The sequence below is a fragment of the Temnothorax nylanderi genome, unplaced genomic scaffold (genome assembly GCF_030848795.1).
Source record: "Temnothorax nylanderi isolate EJ_2023f unplaced genomic scaffold, tnyl_v1.0 TNYL_tig0013_pilon, whole genome shotgun sequence".
Taxonomy (NCBI): Eukaryota; Metazoa; Arthropoda; class Insecta; order Hymenoptera; family Formicidae; genus Temnothorax; species Temnothorax nylanderi.
In genome coordinates, this window is record NW_027249075.1 from 1,732,924 (window position 1) to 1,753,166 (window position 20,243).

The following is a 20,243-nucleotide window of genomic DNA, read 5'->3' on the forward strand; positions in this document are numbered from 1 at the left end:
CTAAATGCTCGTAGGGAATGATCGCTTTTGGCGTCTCCTAGTACCTGTCACTATCGCGTTTCGAGAGATAATGCGACAACATACGGAGCGGCTCGCGCTGCTGCTTGTAGGTCCGAGACTACGCACGAATGCATAACACGTCGACTTTTATACTTTATATAAAAAGCAAGCATCGTGCATCATGTATTAGCCTGTTTATCTCCCGCGAGATATTTAACGTATTACAAAATAAACGTACGCTAAATATTCCGTTCTTTATATTACAAAATAATTATTAAACGGTTGCGCGGCTTTTTGTTACTCCACCGACGATTTGTATAATTCAGCATTCTTAATCCGAAAATGGAATTGTGTTCAAATCGGTAAAAAACATAAAGAATTAAATAATTGGTAAACAGTTGAGCTTTACTGTTACAGGATTGATTGTTGTAATTTATGTAGTGTTTATATGTGTAAAAACAAAAGGAAAAAAAATTCAGTTGAACAATAAAAATCAGAAACGTCAGAACTGTGAAAATCGACAACAAATGAAAAATCAGTACGTATAAGTTGCGGGTTTGAACACGTAAATTCCAATATAGTTGATCGTTAGTCGATAATATTTGTAGTTTAAAAATTTTTGAAATTTTTATATTTGACATTATACTCGACTCTAAATTAATCTGCGCTATATTAAATTTATAATTACTAATTATTAAATTTACATTAAAATATTGTAGTAGCAATGAGATAGTCTGTACAGAATATTTTATTGTTAGATACATGATATGATCAATGTAAGAAATATTGATTTGGCGAGAAGATTGGACTCCTAAAATGTTTGACGTCAGTATCTTGTAACGAATATTCTTGAAGTAAAAATAAAATAAAACGGTATTCCAGAGATATATCGAAGAACACGCGATGGAAAATATATTCTACATTCTACAACAGTGAAGCGAGTTTCACGGGTAACGTAGATCGGAAGAAAACTCGTTATCGCATTCTTACAACGCACGTACGACGCAACCGATACGCATCGCGATAGGGACGAAGTTTATGGCTCCCGCATGAATTATCTCTTGCGTGCCTTCCCAGTTTCTTCGGCGCATACGACAAAACGCCGATAGGCGCCACTTTGTCTCGGGGATCGATATCGCGACGGTGGCACCGCCGATGGAGAATATCGCTTTTGATAGATTAACCTCTCGCGCTGCGCCTTTGTTATCCTACGCGATCTAACGAGGTGCGTCTTTGAGATCTGCAGCGAGACGATGGAAGCTGCATCCGCTCGTTATCAACCAGACGGGGATGGCTAATGCGATCGGAAGTAAATCGAGAAACGAGCGATTCGTATGATTCGCTTTTGTGTGCGGTAACACGTTTCGAGTCGATTACAGATCAACAGATACTGTTAAAGAAATGCAAATGTCATAATTGAAAGAAAATGTTTCTATATGCGTGAATTGCATTTGTCGCCGTTTATTTATACGCGCTCCTACTCCATTTATTCATTATGTTCATTTTAATAAGATTCAATGGCTTCCGGAGAACTGTCAATAGTATTGCGTCTTTGAAAAATAGCGCCATAAGATTGTAGTAGGAAACGAAAGCCCACACGATTTTTTACGACGTGATTACTCGCGCGAATTAATCCATCGTTCCCATTTGAAAAATCTACAATGGGATCGTGCGAATAAGTATATAATAAAGTAGAGAGACGGAAGCCCCTCGTATTCCCGTCTCATAAATCGCTGCTTATCTCGCGCAACGTGATCCACACGGAGCCATTATCATGCTAATTCACGATTACCTGTCCTGCACCCCTCCGTACTCGCTCACGCCTCCGAACCTGCCGTTACTATCTGGCTGCGCCTGGTTACGTTAAATTGGGATTGATGTCGCAACCGTGATCCAAGAGTCGATTACGATGACGTGCTATTAAATTGGCACTCTCAAATATAATCGTGCAATCAAATATGTGCGCTACCTACTTGTTAATAAGATACGCGTGCATGCTTGATGTGGTATAAATTTTCGATATTTTTCCCCACAAAAACTTATCAGCCTCATTATATGAGAAATTCTGTTGTCAGAAAGATGTTGAGTTTAAAGCTAGATATGATATAAATTAACTTAAATAACTTTTTTCTAACACGTATTCGATGCATACAAAAAAAATTGCTGCTAAACCTATTTCTGAAGTTTTCTAATTTTTTCTTGGTTTTCTCGTTTAACTTCCTAGCAAATCAAATATAGAAGAAAACTTACTTAAATATAAACACTTAACTTATTTACTGGAAACATTAATTTGATACTAAATGCTATAGGTATACATTGCAAGTGTAATGGTAACTACTTTTAAAAAATGTGGTTATTATTGCTAATCGTCGCCTTGTAAAAGAGATCGAAAATTTCTGTACCTTCTCTAACTACCTACTCTAAGATTCGTTAATTATAATATCTAAAGAGAATAAGACCTAAAAAAAGAACATTTTCTAAGAATTTTAAAAATATTTATTATCATGAAGAAATAATTCGCGAGAAAATCAAATTTTCTTCTTAAAAGATGAAGAGATTTGGTAGAAGATTAAATTAAAATTAAAATTCAACGTAAAATTTAAAGCTGCTACGAGAGACAGAGCAGTTAATCAAAAGCTCAGCTATTCCCATATTCTTACGTCGTTCATCGCGACGTCCATTCACTGTTAATTAAGCGGATAATTAACATGGTCGCGCTCTTTCTCTATGTTCCGAAAATCTAGGATCCTCGTAAAGCCGCAAAAATATAGCAATTAGCCCGTTGAGGCAGATCCTGTGCGATGCGGTTCTGTTGTTGTAGCGGAGCTAGGGGCGAAAGTATATGACCGAGAACGAGTCAACCGAGAAAAAGCTCCGGGCAATTTCCGACGTTTGTTTTGTACGTGGCTGTTTTTTGCGCGAGCTAATTCCTTCAATTGATTAATAAATATCTCCTCTGCGGACCTTCTATTATCCGCATTCTAGAAATTTCGCCTCATTTTTCTTCACTTATACTGTCGTCAAGGCATTATTTCGCGCAAAAATTTATGCACGTTATTATCGAAATACTCCTTTGGTTTTTCTTTCTCCATTATTACATATATATATGCAGTATATTAATTATTTAAAAAATATAATATTAGATACGATTATTATATATCTTTTTTTTTACAATTAATCTTTTGACAATTATATTCATAGTGATGTGAAAACTAGAACATGTGTATATCATATATAATCTGACTGCGTACCATTTTAAACCATATTAGTTCAAAAGGCTATGCGCACCATTGTTAATTAATTGCATAATTAATAAAACTATTAATGAAGTTATTAATATCCACGAAACGCAATTCGCGCGTACAATATGCAAGTCGCCAATCAATTGCGTGCGATATCGAATCAGCCTATCGATTTGTACGAGGTACCTCGTGTAATATTGATTCACGTATCGGTTGAAGTTACATGAGCATCGAAGCAGGGTCGTGACACATCGAGAACGAGATATTATCCACACGCCTACGCATGATCCCCGAAGATGAGGGTGCGTGCGTGGCGTATAAGCATGGATACCGATTATTTATTCGATAGCAGCTATAATAATGCCGGTTTCCGCGTTAAATTCCACGTTTCAGGCTATCACATTTCTTAGTCGTGTGAAAGATACGCGTAGGGTGTATCAAAAATCGCGGCAAAAAGAGAAAATATTTATATTCGAGTCTATCTGGCGCCGCGACTAGCCGTTTTCCTTTCCTTCCCTTCCTTCTTCCGTTCCACTCTCGTTTTAGGAAAAAAAAAATGATTTAAATCTTGCGACTCCCGCAGGCTGCAATTTGACGAGCAATATCATCCGTGCAAAAAGAGGCGCGTCGAGGTTAGCCGGATTCTTATTACTGTCGGATCTACCTAAATAAATTAAGGAACTAAACGAGACTGCTGGATTGCATTTTGGCATCGCCGGACTGCGATATTTATGCGATTTTAAATAAACGCTATTTATTCTAACAGTAGCTATTTTTTTTCGAAACGAATCAATATTCAATTCTAAATATAGTGACAATTATTTATATATTTTTTTTAATATATGAGGAATTCTGGCTCCTGTAGATTTTTGCTTGCCAAAAATGGTATGTGTTCTTGCCAAATATGTTGATCTTTTTAGATGTGTATAAATGTACAATCGATACCGCAGATCGTGACTATCAGTTTCCAGCTTTAAATGTCGAATCCGCGGGCGATCTTTACGAGTGTCATACCGGAAGCCAAAGGGCGACGGTACAAAATCCGCCAGGGAATTTCGCGTTGACAATGAATTACGGAAAACAGGCAATTTCGCGGGAACTCGTACGGACCGACTTGCTGCGGGGGAGGACAGGAAGGGTGCTCGGGAGTGGGTCGGTCGGGTGGCCACAAAAAGTGCAGCCAGTGGGACGACAAATCAAATTTTCGCTCCGGCTGCACGGAGCCATGGCCCATTGTTGCTTTTTATATGCAAAGCAGGGTTAAATTATGGCGGGGGAAAGGAGGCGAACGGTGGCGGCGGATCCTGCGGCCCGGGTCAGACCATTGTGCTACTTGCTGACCGGAAGCATCATTGTACTACTACTACCGTGAGAGCGGTAACCACTATTTAAATGTATTTCGTCCACTGTTCTAACCATGGACGAACACGCGCGGTGCACTCCGGCGAAATACTCGAGATGCACTTTGCCACTTCTCCTCTTAACTCGATGTATCGTAACAGTAAATTATGACGGGAAGACGGAGCGACGGCAAATTTCTACGAGAGGCAAAGATAAAGGTCTGGCGATAAAGAAGAATATATTAGAACACGTCGAGCACCCCATTTTATTAAAGTTTTTTTCTATTATAAATGGGTTTCATAAATTTTATTTTCTGTCTTATCTACTTCTTGCATATTTGTATCTATACTTTTTTTATTTAGATACTTTAGGGGAATATTTATATAAATACTGTGCGTGTGTGTTTTCGCTATTGCTGTTGTGACACCGCATGCACTCTACCAAAATTGCAACATAAGTGCATGTTTATATGATGCACTATAGGGAAGAGTACAAACGCGCGGCGTTTTACGCATTTTTGCGATTTCGGTTAAAATGTTTGAATGGGCAACCCAATAACGTAATAAACGAAACGATATAAATGCGAAGCCATGTTCGCTGGAAAGTGCAAAACGATATACAATTTGTCTGAAAGTAAATCCGCCAGATTTTTTGTCCGCGGCAATAGCGTTCAAAATATAGACGATCACCCGGTGAATTTTATCAAGCTCGATGTCTCGCGTCTTTGAAATGGGATTGCGCCACTTTATATTAACGCGAACTCGTTTATTCCTCGAGTTTAATGATAGGCGATAATTAATCGTTAGTAAATAGCTTTGGTTGAAACAACTTGCCGAACGTGCTACCGTAATCACTTTAATAAGCCTCTTTGAAGGCCCTTTCACGATCGCATAGCGGAGACCGATAACGCTATATTAAAATTGACGCGGCGATACGATTAATGCAAACGCAGTTGGAGCACCTGCAGATCGATCGAAGCGGCTCGTTCGTTTACACGATCGACCAGCCGACACACTCAGTATCCCAATATCACGATCCACTTGCAACATGCTTGTTGCAACACACGCTGCGGTTACGCGCATCATCGTCACCGCCGCAGCCGCCGCGGCCGCCATCGTCATCCTCTTCACCCGATCATCGTCATCATCGCGATCATCATCGTTATTGTCGTCATCGGCGGTGGCATTATCGTTATTATCGGTCGGTCACCGTTGCGTTTCAACGGCGCCCGCGGGCACCCGCCGTATTTATCGATTGAATTTAGCATAATCCCGTATTCTACGGACGGCACATAACTGGCCGCAATTCACCGCTCAATTCCATATACCGCGATGCGTCATGCCGCGTGCAACGCGTGGACAAGACTTCTGCCCACACTGCGTTTCACGCACAGCTGTGGCCACATTACAGTTACGAGGAAGGCCCAGTTGGTCGCGCGAATTATCAAGCAAATGCTTGGATGGATGTGCCAACGATGTAAGAGATTAAGCGAGGAGAGAAGGTTTTTATATGGTCAAATTGAGAGAGAAGACGAAATTTGCGAATTTATTTCAGGAAAAGAAATGAAATCAGTTCTTCGTAATACAAAACTTACTAAAAGTATACAAGTTTTCTGTTATTGAAAACAGGACCGAAAATTTCGAGTTTTGCCCCAATTTTTATAAACTCCGTTAAGTTCAATCTGTGGAGTAAAGTGTCCTGAGGAAAACTAGACCAAAAATGGCAGATTGTTTTCTTAAAAGTTACGAAATCGTAACAAAACACGAAAACACTCGAAATTTTCGGTGCCGCGTGTTCAATGATAGACAACTCCAATATTTTTAATAAGTTTGTATTACAAATTAATTTTTTACATTTCAAATATAGTAGCAAACAATACCTAACGGAGACCTGTGTATATTCAGTCTTTTTCCTGAAACAGTTTCGCAAATTTCGTTGTCAATTTGACTATACAAACCTTCTGTCCTTTAAGGACAAGACGTTTGAAATACGAAAAGGCAACAAATTGTCGAACGTCATTCCCTTCTGCTCAATTTGTAAGACAATCTTGCAAGCGCGCGGCGCACAAGAACCAATATATGTGTCAAAAGTGTGAAGTTGAAAACAACTCCGATGCCGTTTCCGACGAAGGAAAGGTTGCCGAGCTTTCTAGAAAACTACTAACTATTTTATTTTAATATGATTTAATGGAGGGATTGTGTTAAACGAGTTTTCAACGTTTTCGCGATTTTCTTATTGCTAACCCGGTTTCGCGAAGATCATTGATATATATCGCGAGAGATCAAATGCTTTCGCCTGAAAAGTTATCAGTTGATATTTTGTAATCTTTTTTTAGTATTTTTTTAGAATCTTTTTTAGTGTTTTACACGACAATACGCGCGGCTTAATATCTTGAAGATTAATCGTAGCGACGCGCGTTTAACCTGCAGTCGGAAATTTGCAAATCGCGTAAACTAGTATTCTCCGCAAAAAGGAACGAAGAAGAAAGTCGATGCTCGCGCGGCTTGGGTTTTGGGATGGTATAGTACGCGTTCTCGCTCACAACATAACTCCCGCAAAATTTACTGGCTGCAGAACCGTGCAGCCCGCCACCACGATTTACCTGCACTTTTATCGCGCCGTATATATAGAAATACACATGTACGCGTGTATATACGTATATACGACGGGGGAGACCCAGCTGTCGGTTGCACGAGCTCGTAAGTATTTCCGTACACACAGTTCGCAAGTGGTATTTGCACGCCCGTGTACATCGCACGTATGTGTACATAAATACATCAAAATAAAGGAACGAGAGAAGAATCAACGAGGGGCAGGAATGCGATTTCGTGCAGTAGGTCGAAAGCCGCTTTAACTGATATTAAATATACCTACGTATACACAGTAGATTAGAAGATATCGAAATTACGTACAAATATGGTCGCAAAATTCAATCTGCACTCTTTGATAGCGCCGTTAAAGTTTTCCGGATATTGTGAAGTTTATTCGCCGTTTAGTGGACCCGCCAAGCGATACATGGATGAATTGTGCGATCCGTGGATTTTTATGAGTTATCGTGGATCGACGGTAATCACAAAGTTTCACGAGTATTTTTATATCGCTCGCCCGTGCAAAACGCATGCGAAATACATACGAGTTATCGATGGAGAAATTTACGGCCTATTTATATGGTGCTTTACGACATCGCGATATCTGATAAATTGCAGCGGTACAGCGCTGCTTCTTGAATGAAATTCATCCATCGAATCACGCTCAAATTAATATACTCTTTTTTGCGTTTTCGTGTTCCACTTGCGATAATGGGAAGTAAAACAATAAATGGATTATTGGAACAAGTTAAAATTGAAAGAACTGTTACGCCGTAAAAATTAGTTGTAGTATATTATCCAATCGCATTGTATTCACAAAGTAACAAAAGCATTATAGTTGATCAAGACAAGTTACTTTAATCGGAGCTTGAAGCGATAATCGGAATTGAAAGTTCAAAAATGATAACCTGCAGTTAACGATAGAGCGAACGCAGGAGTGACGAGCATCCGCGTTTCACGTTTAACCAAACGATAACGCGCACTCGCGTCAAACGCGATTTTCTGCCGTGCGGTTTAATTACTTCACTTGCATGCTTTCACTCGCGTGGCTAATATTCTGTCAAAGAGTATCACCGTATCTATAATGTTCGCGAATTCCTGCCTCCGGGGCTAGCCCTCGCGATAACGAGGATCGAAGGTGGAGCGCTAGAAAAAGAGAAGAGAAATACAGAAAGAAAGAGCAAAAGGGAGAGGGAGAAAAAAGCATCGAAACGACGCGGACAAAAAATCGCTCTTGTGCGATTGAAATGCGATGAACGGTTTGATCGGGTTTCCGATGGACGAGCGAAACTCCACATAAAGTTAATACTCACAGCGGCTACGACACGCTAAAATACACACGTGCGCGGCTATGTATATATCACGCGGATTTTCTCATGGGATTTCCAGTCCGGTGACGGAAGTCGGTCGAATTTTTTTTTTGTTTTCCTTTCTGTCGTCCGTTTCCTTTTTTCTCTTTTTCCTTTTTTTTTTGTGTGTTATTTCCTATCAGTCGGAGAACTGAACGGATGATTATTGGGTTTCCAAACGGAGTACGCGACGCGAATTTATTTTTAGATTTCCAAGGCACAGGCGAGTTATCTGTAACCGTAACTAGCGTTCCAATTACATCGAGAATCTTTATATTAATCGACGAACGCGTTAAGCTTGCCGATATATATATCGGCAATTTGATTTCTACTTGGATTTTTTTTCTAATATTTACGAACGCGTGCAAGCTCGCTAATTTCACAGAGCGAAATGGTACCGTGAATTTAGCTTCTACACGGCAAATGGTTTGCACGTTTCTGCCGGCGATTGCGTTACAGTTAACGAATCATTCCTGATTCTGAAACGAATAGTTGGCTCGTCGTTGCAACGTTTCAGAAAAAAACGGATGCAAACTGAATCGACAAAAAGACTTAAAAACAGGCAGCTAGGCGCATACATGTATACGCGAGAAAATAATGTAAACGACGATCGTGGAGAATAATACTGAAATATTACAGACTACAGATATCGTTATAAATCATTTTTTTTATCTTTTTTCTGTTTATCAGAAAATTTTTAAAGCTTGTCATATTTTACTTATTTACTTTTTCCGACTGTTTTTTAACTTCCCCCAAGTTTCCAAGTTTACTTGTCATAAGGCCGCCGGTGGTATCGGCGATACCAGAAGGTAACGGAAACTAATCCGTTCGATGTGGATCGTACTCCCAAGTTTTCGATCTCGCCTTAACCGACGAGTTCGAGCGCGAAACGGGCGCGGGAGAGTTCGCGAGATGCATTAAAGCCGCGCCGAACTCTCGCGCCGAAACTTGCCAGCGGTACCACCGCGGTCTCGTTTCATCGTTTTCGCCGATCCATCCACCCCCGGCGGCGGCTGGCTTTAGGTGCCGCGACGGAGTGTGTACATAAACGTGAAATCCATTAACGACATCGCCCACACATTCGCGCACATACTTGAGATCCGTCTGTGTACACGCGCACGCTCGCGCTCGCGCGAAAGACATATTACGGTCGTCCTTCCGACGTGAAAGCGTCGTCAACGGATCGGGACGCGTCGTGTTAGCGAATTATTTCCTCGCCGTATAGTGCAAATGTCCCTTGCGCGGATCGCGAAGAGAAATTTCGGAAAGTCGATTTCTCTGAAAATTTTAAAGTTAATTATAGATTGACTTTTCAAGCTGTTTTTCTTTTACGACAGATTAGATCTGTCAAATCTGTAGGAAATAAACTTCTTAATAAATCAGTTCTTGAAATATTTCTGAAAGCTTGAATGACCCAGAAAAATATTAAGAGATATTAATATCACTTTAGATTGCTATTAACGATTTTCATGTATAGGCTGCTTGCATTAAACTGATTGTACAGTAATATTTCCAACGCAACTGATAGCCGCGTCTGACCAATATCGGCCGCTACTACTTGCGCTGTATTAAACTGACAGGCCGCAAAAAATACTAAAAGAAAGAAATTATATTTTTTGTTCCTTTTTAATCCTTTAATAATTTATTCTTTTTTCTCGCGCACTGAACACAACAAAAGATTTAATAAAATGGAACAAATAATGTGTAAAAAGTAGAGTCACGGAAATCGCCGGAGGGTTCTTATCATTCACAATCAGTCGAATTGCTGCAATTGCGAATGGCGCGACGAAACTTTGAAACACAAACGAATTTTACCAGAAGCATCGCCGAGGGAATGCCAGCTTTTCATTCGGTCAGCTTCAGGCGAAATATCATTTCGCGGCGATAAGCTGGCGCGATGCGGCCGGGGCCGGGACCGTGCGCGCGTAAAACGCGTATGTAACGCACACACACACCCGTGTGCTAATATCTATCCGACCGGCCGCGGTATATATTATACCGTCGCGGTTTCGTATTTGCATCGCCATGTTGCGATGATGTTATCTCGCGAAATTGCACACCGCGCCGTGTAACGAATGCAACTCGATTCGCTTCGCGGATATAGATAGATATTTTTAATACAGGCTCATTACAAGAACTGTACGGAGAAATATATGGTAATTACACGCCTACGTGTAATACAAATCCAGTACGTCCGTTATTCGAGGAAGAGGGTTAAATGCCGCCTACATCATCGATACGATCACATCCAAGCCGTGGGGGATATTTCGAATTCCGAACGTGGGATTAAAACGCGATCGCTTCGGTCGAAGGAGTACTAAATACCAATCCGTCCGAATCGGAGATTCCTTGGGGAAACGTTCCGATTGTGCGCGTTTTCACATGCGTTTGACCTACGTGTGCTGCCCGGATTCTCTCCGGGCAATTTATTCCCGGATCGGGCACACGTCGAAACGGAGGCATTTGAGCGACACACGTAGAGCGTCGCGACATGGAAACGAGATTTACAGGTTCCGTCAAAGACGCGGCGGCATCTGATGAACGATAGACGACGACGAGAAGGACAGGTGTAGGACGGACCCTTCGCTTTTCGATAGCGTGCTATCGTTCAGTTTGCTTTCCATAAACAGGAAAAACCAACGCGTACCAATCTCCCTCGCCCTAACCACGCTTCACTCCGGAAAGCTCTCTTTTCCTCCCTTTCCCTTTCTCTTCTCTCTCTCTCTTTCTCTCTTTGACAGCTCCAAAAATCTCGCATGTGTACTACCCACCAGTCTACCGCATTTATCTTGGTCATCCCTATCACGTGGGAGAGAGAAAGAGGGAAATAGAAAGCAAGGGTGCGAGGGATGGAAATCACCCCCGGAATGTAAATCACCGGCATTTCGAAAGCCTCGCGGGGTACTCCGGATTTGCGGTCGATCCGATCTCATTTATCGGCGCGCCGTCATTTTTCTCGCTTCCAAGTTGGATCGCCCTACAGACGACACGTTCATTAATTTATCGCAATTAAACGCGCTTGCGTTACATCGTGGTTCGAACTGCGTGGCGAGTAATTTCTCCAACGATGCGTGAGAGCCGACACCTGTCGTTTACTACGCGTTCTATCTTCAAAGCCTCAGATTTAACGACGGAATTTCCCGTGAAATTAATCTTGATTGAACGAGTCTTTCTCGGCTATGTCAGCAATTCATGTTAAATACCCTCGCGATGAGAAGTACCTTCTCGAAACATTTGTAATGGAAAAATCGGTCCGCAGAATCGATCGAAGGATTCGTGATTAAAGTTTGATGTAACTAAAATGAAGTACCCGTATAAGTTCTCTCTCTCTCTTTCTCTCCCTCTCCCTCTCTTGAATACATACGTGTATCATTACGCAATTCGTAGTAAAGGTATTAACATAGCACTAGAATACATAATTTATCCCCGCGGACTTGGTTTGCCTGCTGGATCTCTCCCGGGCGAGTCAATATTTGCCGACGTCATGGAATTTCCGCTGGTGCAGCGTCGCGCGACCAGGTATCTGATAGATACGCGAGCGAACGTTAGCTTTGCCAGATACGTCGCTGTTGCGAGCCGCGACTGCCGGTGAAGCATGTAAGACGATCCTGATCGACAGGGATTGATCTGTATCTGGAAACGATCCGAATTCGAGTCGATCTGTATCGCGCGGACGCGAAAGTTCCCGACCCGACGTCGTCGCGGTAACGATTAAATTCCGAAAATTAGTTTGGGAGACTCGGACAAACGGACGGAGTCAAAAATATCGGGTGTCGAAGCGCTTATTTGTATGCATCCTGCTTCATATAGCCGGCCGCATGTAATTATAGCAAATTGCGATTGCCGGTCAACCGAGTCGTGCGAATCTGCGCATATGCGCGCTCGAATCAACGTTAATCAATAACGATAAATTGCTGCCGATAAATTATATCCTGTGCAATTACAACGAATTACAAAAATTAATTAAAAATTCTGGCCCGTCGCCCCCGCGCCCTCGCGTAATCCCTTTTCCCCGATGCACCCCGGCGCACTCGGCTTATTTGTAAATCGCATTTTGCGCGTGATTCCAAGTTTATTTCCCGAGCAGATATTTTTCGCGTGTATTAAATTAACGTATAATTGCTGTTACACTGACGACGCAGTCGTTCCATTTCATCATTCACTCCGCGCGCGCTTCTATGCAGTATAAATAAAATAAACACGCGGTGTCCGTCGAAAGCAATCGTCCGACCCAGCGGATAATTCCACTCAACGTTCGAGGATTTTTTTTTTGTGAAAAATGAAAGAGATACGAGCGCTTACGGAATAACGGTCGTATCGGATTTCCGCGTTTGTTTTACCGTATTTGTTAAGTGCGTACGTGCGTGAGCGCACCGTGCTTTTTCGACTTACTCAAGCCTTACCTCGCGTCCCCCAGGAAGAAGAGACTCACGGTCGCAGGATCGCAGGATACCAGTCTATCCATCCGTCCATCTCTTCCTCCTCCGTATGGAATCGTGCAGGCGCGGCGCGTCGAAAACGGGGCCGGCGACGGTGACAAATAATTCCAGGGTCCATCACTTTTCCGGCAGCGACAAGGGGTAGAGAAACGTGCATTCGAACGTTCCGCCCTTCGACTGTATTTGTGACTCGTCGAGTGGATCCGCGCCGCGGCTCGGCGCGTCACGACGCACGTACGCGCGCGAGTATGCGTTCGTATGTGTGTATATACGCGATACTCTCTCGTAAATGCGCGATACTCCCCCGCGATTTACATATTGTCGCGCGGCAAAAGCCGCCGCTCGCGGCCATTTCTCGCCGACCTCCTTTTTCCCGCGAAAAGTTCCCGCCCGCTTACTTTACCGACGCGATCCTCCACCCCTTCATCGATATGCCGAGGCAATCGCCTCTCCGTTCGATCACCTTCGCTCGACCTGTGTGCTGATTTCGCGCGGAATGTGCAGCCACAGCCTGGAGGAAAACGCCGTCCCGATAGAGGGATATTCTGGATATTCACCGTCATCGTCGCCTCGCGAACGAGAATATTTCCCATCTCGGCGTCCTCGATCGCACGCGCTCTCTAAGCGAGTTTCTTAAATATAATTAGTATCCGCCACAGACATGCGACGTTCCTCCGTGAAAATAGATGAGAACGATGTTACCGCGCGCGCACGCGCGACGGATTATCGGGGAATATTTTGATGACGGATTTTTCTTCGTGAAAAAATATGGGCGAGCGTGCGATGTATTTCGTTTTCTCTGCTTTCTTTTGTGATGATAGATACCCGATATGTGCTTTTCTTTGAAGGAGATCCTCTCTTCCTCTCTTTTTTTTCTTTCTCCAGTTTTTTGTTTCCGCGAGAGCAAATAAAAAATAAAATATTTTTTTGTAATAGTGAAACTTACGTTTAATTAAGAAATGAAATGTGGAATATGTAAAGTGTGTACAATATAATTAGGGAATATAATGTTTAAATTTGTAAAGCTGTGAGAAGAAGAAAAAATAACTGTCGAGTAAGAAGGAGCATTAATCTGAACGAAGAGTTGCTTGTTCAGGTACGAAGGGTGTCAGCTGTGAGTGACGCCCTAGTCACCCTCCCTTTATTCCCTTATTCCTGCAACCGTTTCCAACCAAACCGCCGCATTACTTTGCGCTCCAGTATTATTAATGTACGATTTCAAATTGACGCATTTACGTCTCTTTTTCACGAATGTGTTTCCCCCTTTTAATTTACCTTGTCCTCAGTAGATCCGTAAAGCTCTTGTGACAACAAAATTCTCAATTAAAATCTGGCTTGTTTTTTTGCTTTCATCAATCTATTTTCTGAGAGCGACAGGAAACAGAGATTTGGCGAATTAATATTCCGCATTTAATGTTAAGAATAGTTAATTTCTGAAATTTATTTATGTTGCATCCCGTCAAGAGTGTGTTTTCGATCTATTTGTTTCATTAAGTATGTCTTTTTGTTACTTTAAAATAAACACGTATTTCTCTTGTTTCAGGTAAGTGAAGTATCGAAACCTCTGCCGAGGATGCATTTTGACATCGCTGACGCGGTGAGTAACCAGATTTGTCAAGATACTAACCCGAGAACGCGAAAGACAATTCTATCGCGTTCCATCAACGCGCATTTGCATCAATCTTTTAGCAGGGTGTCTATAGGACAGCGACTATTTATCGTCGAAATGACATTAATCGTTCTCGTACCGAAATATGCCGGCGCGTCCGCGTTTTTCGCGAAATAAATATTTTAGCGAAACATTTAACGTTGTGGGGAAATTAATTCGCGAAACTGGGGGAAAAAATTGGGAGAGAAATGTACGCGCTTATAGAGCGTTCATTTCGCGTACGGCCGGAAAGGAGAAAAAAATGATTATTTTACTTCTGACAGAAATAAATAGATCGAGTATTTTATACGCGGAACTTTAGTGACGTTGCGCATATTACGGTATCGCAAAGTTATTCTGCTCGCGAAACGCTGGAAGCGCGATTTACTGTTTTGTGGAAAGTACTTTTCCCCATTTGCGTCAAAGAGAGGGTTGGGGGAGAGCGCCTGAGAGAGAGAGACAGAGAGACGGGGGGAGAGAGCAAGTGAGAGAGGAGGACAGCAACGTGTTAAAAAGCGAGTAGAACGAGGGAAATGCACTCAGAGCAGAGATGAGAAAAGTTTTGTTGACTTGGCTGAAATTTAATTTCGACTGGAATTTCGCGCAGAGTCCACCGACATTTATATTAGTTCAAGATTCGCTCGCGTATCATTCTGCCGATTCATTGACCACCCTGACAAATTAACGATTTTATTCAAGGTAAACGTACCTTCGCGTCCTCCGGTATCCATTCCAGAGAGATAAAGCGAAATATTTAAGAATATTTTTACACGCGGTCCCGCTCGCTATTTTTAATTCACTTTTAATTGAGCACATACGCCGTTTATTTTTGAAGAGGACTTTTTTTTTAATCGTAGAATTTTATTTTCATTACATGGAAAATGTCGCGCGCGTACTTCATCGCGAAATCACGGTGACGGTTCATTTAACCCCTTCATGCCCAACCGATATCGGTTTCGATGCAAACCAGTTTCCAGGACCAATTTCCGTTGTTGTGATAACATCAACTGTATGTTATTTCTTTATGAATCAGTTGTTTTTTTGAGCTTAATAGAAAGAGAGAAAGAGAGAGACTATTTGCAATGACATTCAGTGCGTTCGTACTTGAGATTGTAGTTTATTTACACGTCTACAAATACAAACACGTATATATAAATTCTTCTTTCTTTACGTTATTTTATTTACGCGCGAAAATAATTGTTTTATATCGGAGGAGATAGACGGGGAGAACGAGAATTCGAAATTACCGCGTACAAGTGCAGATACGAAAGGGTTAATTATCTGTGGTGCGAGATGCTTCTTATCTATGTGAAAGCCTTTAATGCCGCTAGATCGCTCTGGGCATTGTCCTCTCCGGACACCGATGCTGCAACGGTGGCATTTGTGCGCCCCGCGGGATACCGGGCACCACGCAGCGCGAAGGCGGTTCGCGTTCTCGGCCAGCAAGACTACGCTTCAACGTGGTGATGACGATTAATTGATCGCACCTCGGACAAAGGGCGAAGCAAAATGCGTCCCGCGAAATACCTGACTAAAACGCAACCGTAGCGTAGTGCCCCGTTGTCATCGATGTTAGATCATCGCTGCGAGTCTGCAGCAGTAAAGTCACGTTTTACGATCGCAGTTATAACGTGAATTAGAACGCCATGTCGTAAATACTGCGGTACATTTTCCCCTGGTTCTCCAACGATGCGAGCAACAACACGCACGCACACACGTCGCTTTGTAAACGTATAAATCATGTTGCGTATTTGCTAAAGAGATTTTTATTAAGCTTCAGTAGTGCGCATGATATAAGTTTTTATTTCGTGTTATTGGCTCGGAATGCTCGGATTGCCATCCACGCTATTTGGAAAGCATCAGTCGTAGGCAGAATCTACAAAAGGATTCTCCGTGGAAACTGGTTCGCATTTCCCTCTGTGAAGGAAGGAGCGACGGGTAAATAGATGATAAAACCTTATATATATTTCTTACTTAATTCCAGGAGAAAAGTTAATTTACAGGATTTTATCTTGAAGCTTAATCATGCCATCAGATATCTAACATTACAGATTCACAAATCGTGAAAAAAAAAATATATCATTGCATCATGTTTTGCTTTGGAGGTAAAAGGTCGTTTCAAAATTTAATAATAAACCTCGGTTTCATGACTATGTTGCTTTTTCGGGGACATTTCATACATGATATGGGCAGGGGTCGAAGTTTTCAATCCCGCGAGACAGACTCTCGCGTAAAACGTAATCGTCTCGGATTGAATTTCAGCCGCGGTCGGAGAATCTGATTCAGAACAGCTTCGACGCGACGATGGGACGGGTTGGCGGGGTGGCAGTCGGGTGGTAGGTAGGTGGTAGGCGGAGGTTGTAAATGCCGTCGTATTTAGGGAACCGATCCCACGCTCAAGGCTGGGGCTCGGCTGGCAGGCAGGCAGGCAGGCAGGCAGGCAAGCAGAGCTCGCGTGTCTAGACCGGAAGTGGTTCTCGTGTTAGGCGTGGCTCCTTGATATACAACCCCTTGTATCTCACGCAGCAGCAGCTACCCGAGTGCCCCCACGTTGGTATGCTTCCTCCGCTGCTGTGCACGTACGGGATGTCCAATAACCTTTGCCTAACCCCTTGAGGCGGAACGAAGTCGATCGATCTCGAGTCGGCCGACTCGGAAGTTATCCGGTGACCACTGATTTCTGTTCTCCCCACGGTAGGAAGAAGGGTTGCTTTCGTTCTGTCTGCCATTCATTCTCGTCGAGAAATCTCGCGCTCCGCCCCTCTCGCGGTGAAGTTTACCGCTGTAATTCAGCATCGATCCAAAATGAGTCGCAGTTTTTAGAAACACTCGCATAACAAGACGACCGTAATCGTTCCGACGATCAATTCCAGGATGTTGAACGTTAAGAATATGTCGAATCATGGCGTAAATTTCGCTGAACATTGTGAGCCTCGAGTGGCAAAGCTACTCGTGCAGCCTGTATATGATCAAGGAAAGTATATGATCAAGAGTTTAGTAAACGAATAATTTCGTTGTACTAATCATTACATCATATAATATACCGTTATATACATATATATATCGTATAACGTAATATTACCCAATTACCTGATGGTGCGATCTACTGTAATAACAACGTCCTTGTTCGTATTGACATAGTGATCAGCCGCAGCTGTGAATACCTAGGGCATTTATCGACCAAGCATAAATTGTCTGCATTTGATTTGTCCCATTATCGGGTTATTTCCTAAACTAACAATCGTGCTTTGCGTCGACCAAGTATGTCGACACTAATTTACTGGCGAAACATTTAATTAACTTTATTCAAAATCAAATCCTTATAAAATACACAATTTTTTATTTATTAAATAGTTCTCTATTTCTCTAGTTCTTTTTTTAATTATAATTATTTGAAAACAAAATATTGAAGATGAAATTACTTATCAACAATTGTTAGATCATAATGTGACTTGTTATTTATCATGCCATTTCAAAAGTCATAGCTAATTCTAAATAAATTAAATTATTATTTAAAAGATACAATTCTCCTTGAAATTATCTGTTTGCATGTTATTGTACAAATAAAAGAAGACTTATCTACCATAACAGATGCTGGGAGATAACGAGCTAAGTACTGATGTTGAAAATCTTGTCGAGTTTATTAATTTAAATTGATTACAGTTGAAAATATTTATCATTTAGCCTAATTATATCACAGTTGTTTTATCAAGTCGATCTTTCCTCATTACGTGTTCCACATGATGCATCCAATTAGCGAACGTAATTAACACTTTTTTTCGTATTTTAAATACTATAGCTTAAAGTTGTATCATGTTTCGATCATGCAATAATTCAATGCCTATTATTATACAGGTATAAAAAAAACTTTGCCGTAATATTTGTTAAAACTCTGAACGATCAAAGAACCATTTAGCATGCACCTCAAAGTTCTTAAATTGGTCAACTACTCGAAGTTTGAATTATTCATACGTTAGTATGTTTCCTCAATGATTTTGTATCTTGAACGTGAAATACAACTTGAGGTAATTCGAGTTTTCGAGATAAAATAATCATTTATTCCGCAACAAAACGTAATTGAATAATAGCGTGATCGAGCCGCGAGCTCCGTCGAACGGTACAGAAATTGTTTTAACCAGAGAGAATGTCACATTGGTCGGTTGGTCACAATATATATCGTAATTTGATCATTAATAGTAACTAATGCCTTCAGTTATCGTGCCAGTAACACGTATCGATACGCATAATTTTGCGCTCGCACGCGCGTACTATTTGGACTAGAAGTAATTTGTCGCATAATACGACTTGTACTTGCAATACACTATGGGTATTGTGCATAATGCTATAATGATCGCCCATTTCAATACATTTATAGTCGTGCGCTAACTTTTGGTAGTCTATATGCAGCACATATTACAATTCGTCTTTACTAGCATTTATATCATGTAGAGTAAACTCGGGTAAGATGGCCATACAGGAAAGATGGCCAACTTATGTTCTTTCAATCTAGCTCCCCATGAAACATCGAATGAACATGGGTTGGCCATCTTACCCGAGTTTACCCTATCGGAATATTAGCACCTTATCTGTAAACAAATAATATATATTTATAATAATAGTTATGTATAGATTATATTTTATTAAAATGGTGAAATCAATGATCTTTCACTGCAAACTATGTACAAGTCCGCTCATTACGCAATACAACATCATACAAATCATGACGTTCCATGATAATCTTTATAAAAGCTACTCAAAATAACGAGATGTATCAATATTGGATACTTCGTACTTCAACAAAGAGCACTAGGATCAAGATTAATCAAGTTTCATGAGAAGACATATGTCACATAAAATGGAAAGATATTTCTCAATAATTTTAGAATAATAATTCTAGAAATATGCGAAAGGTATATATTTTTTAATTTTTCAAAATGTTGAAACAATAGGATGTGCTAAAACGATTAATTACGATTTAATTCCTAAACTCGAAGGAAGGTGCGACGAAATTAAACGTTCGCCTGCAGACGAGTTGAAACTGAGATCTCGGTCGGAAATCCGGAAAAAAAGCGTGTTTTGCTACAGGATCGCGTCCCATGTAACTCATATAATGCGTGTGCGACAAGGGCTCTTCTAATTCCGGTAGCCGCAAGAAAACTGGGACAACGCTGTCGGCGGTACTTATATCACCCCCATTTACCATCGCACCGGCACCAAGCGCCGCGCGCCGGCTTCGCCTTCGCCACCGACACGGCAGGCGACATCACCGCGGACGAGATTACATTACTTAGAGGCCCCTACTTTGCGGTCTTGTGAAATGCACTCAAACTAATTTGCGCCCGGGAGCTCAGCACCATCCCCCTATCTTCCCCTCTTTTTTCTTCGCCACTGCCTCGCGCGGTGGCTGCGGACGCAGATGAATCCTTTTGGCGCGTTAATCCAACTTTGCTCTCGCGGCTTTCGACTCGTTTTGAGCGAGAGCGAGAGGAAGATGGAGAAGAGAGCGAGAGAGAGAGAAACCGTGCTTGTGAGTGGTTAACGAGGAAAAATTTAAATTGGTCATTGGGAATGTGTATGGGTCGAATAAGCACGCAACTGAGAGACCTTGCACGGTCTTTCATGTTTTCAACTTCTCC

The 20,243-nt window shown here is 41.7% G+C and overlaps 1 protein-coding gene across 1 annotated transcript in view; it reads left to right on the top strand.

Annotated features, from left to right (window-relative positions):
* Positions 1–20,243, top strand: part of Mib1 (mind bomb 1) — a 355,660-nt gene that overhangs the window by 178,795 nt on the left and 156,622 nt on the right. The gene's annotated exons all lie outside the window — the stretch shown is intronic.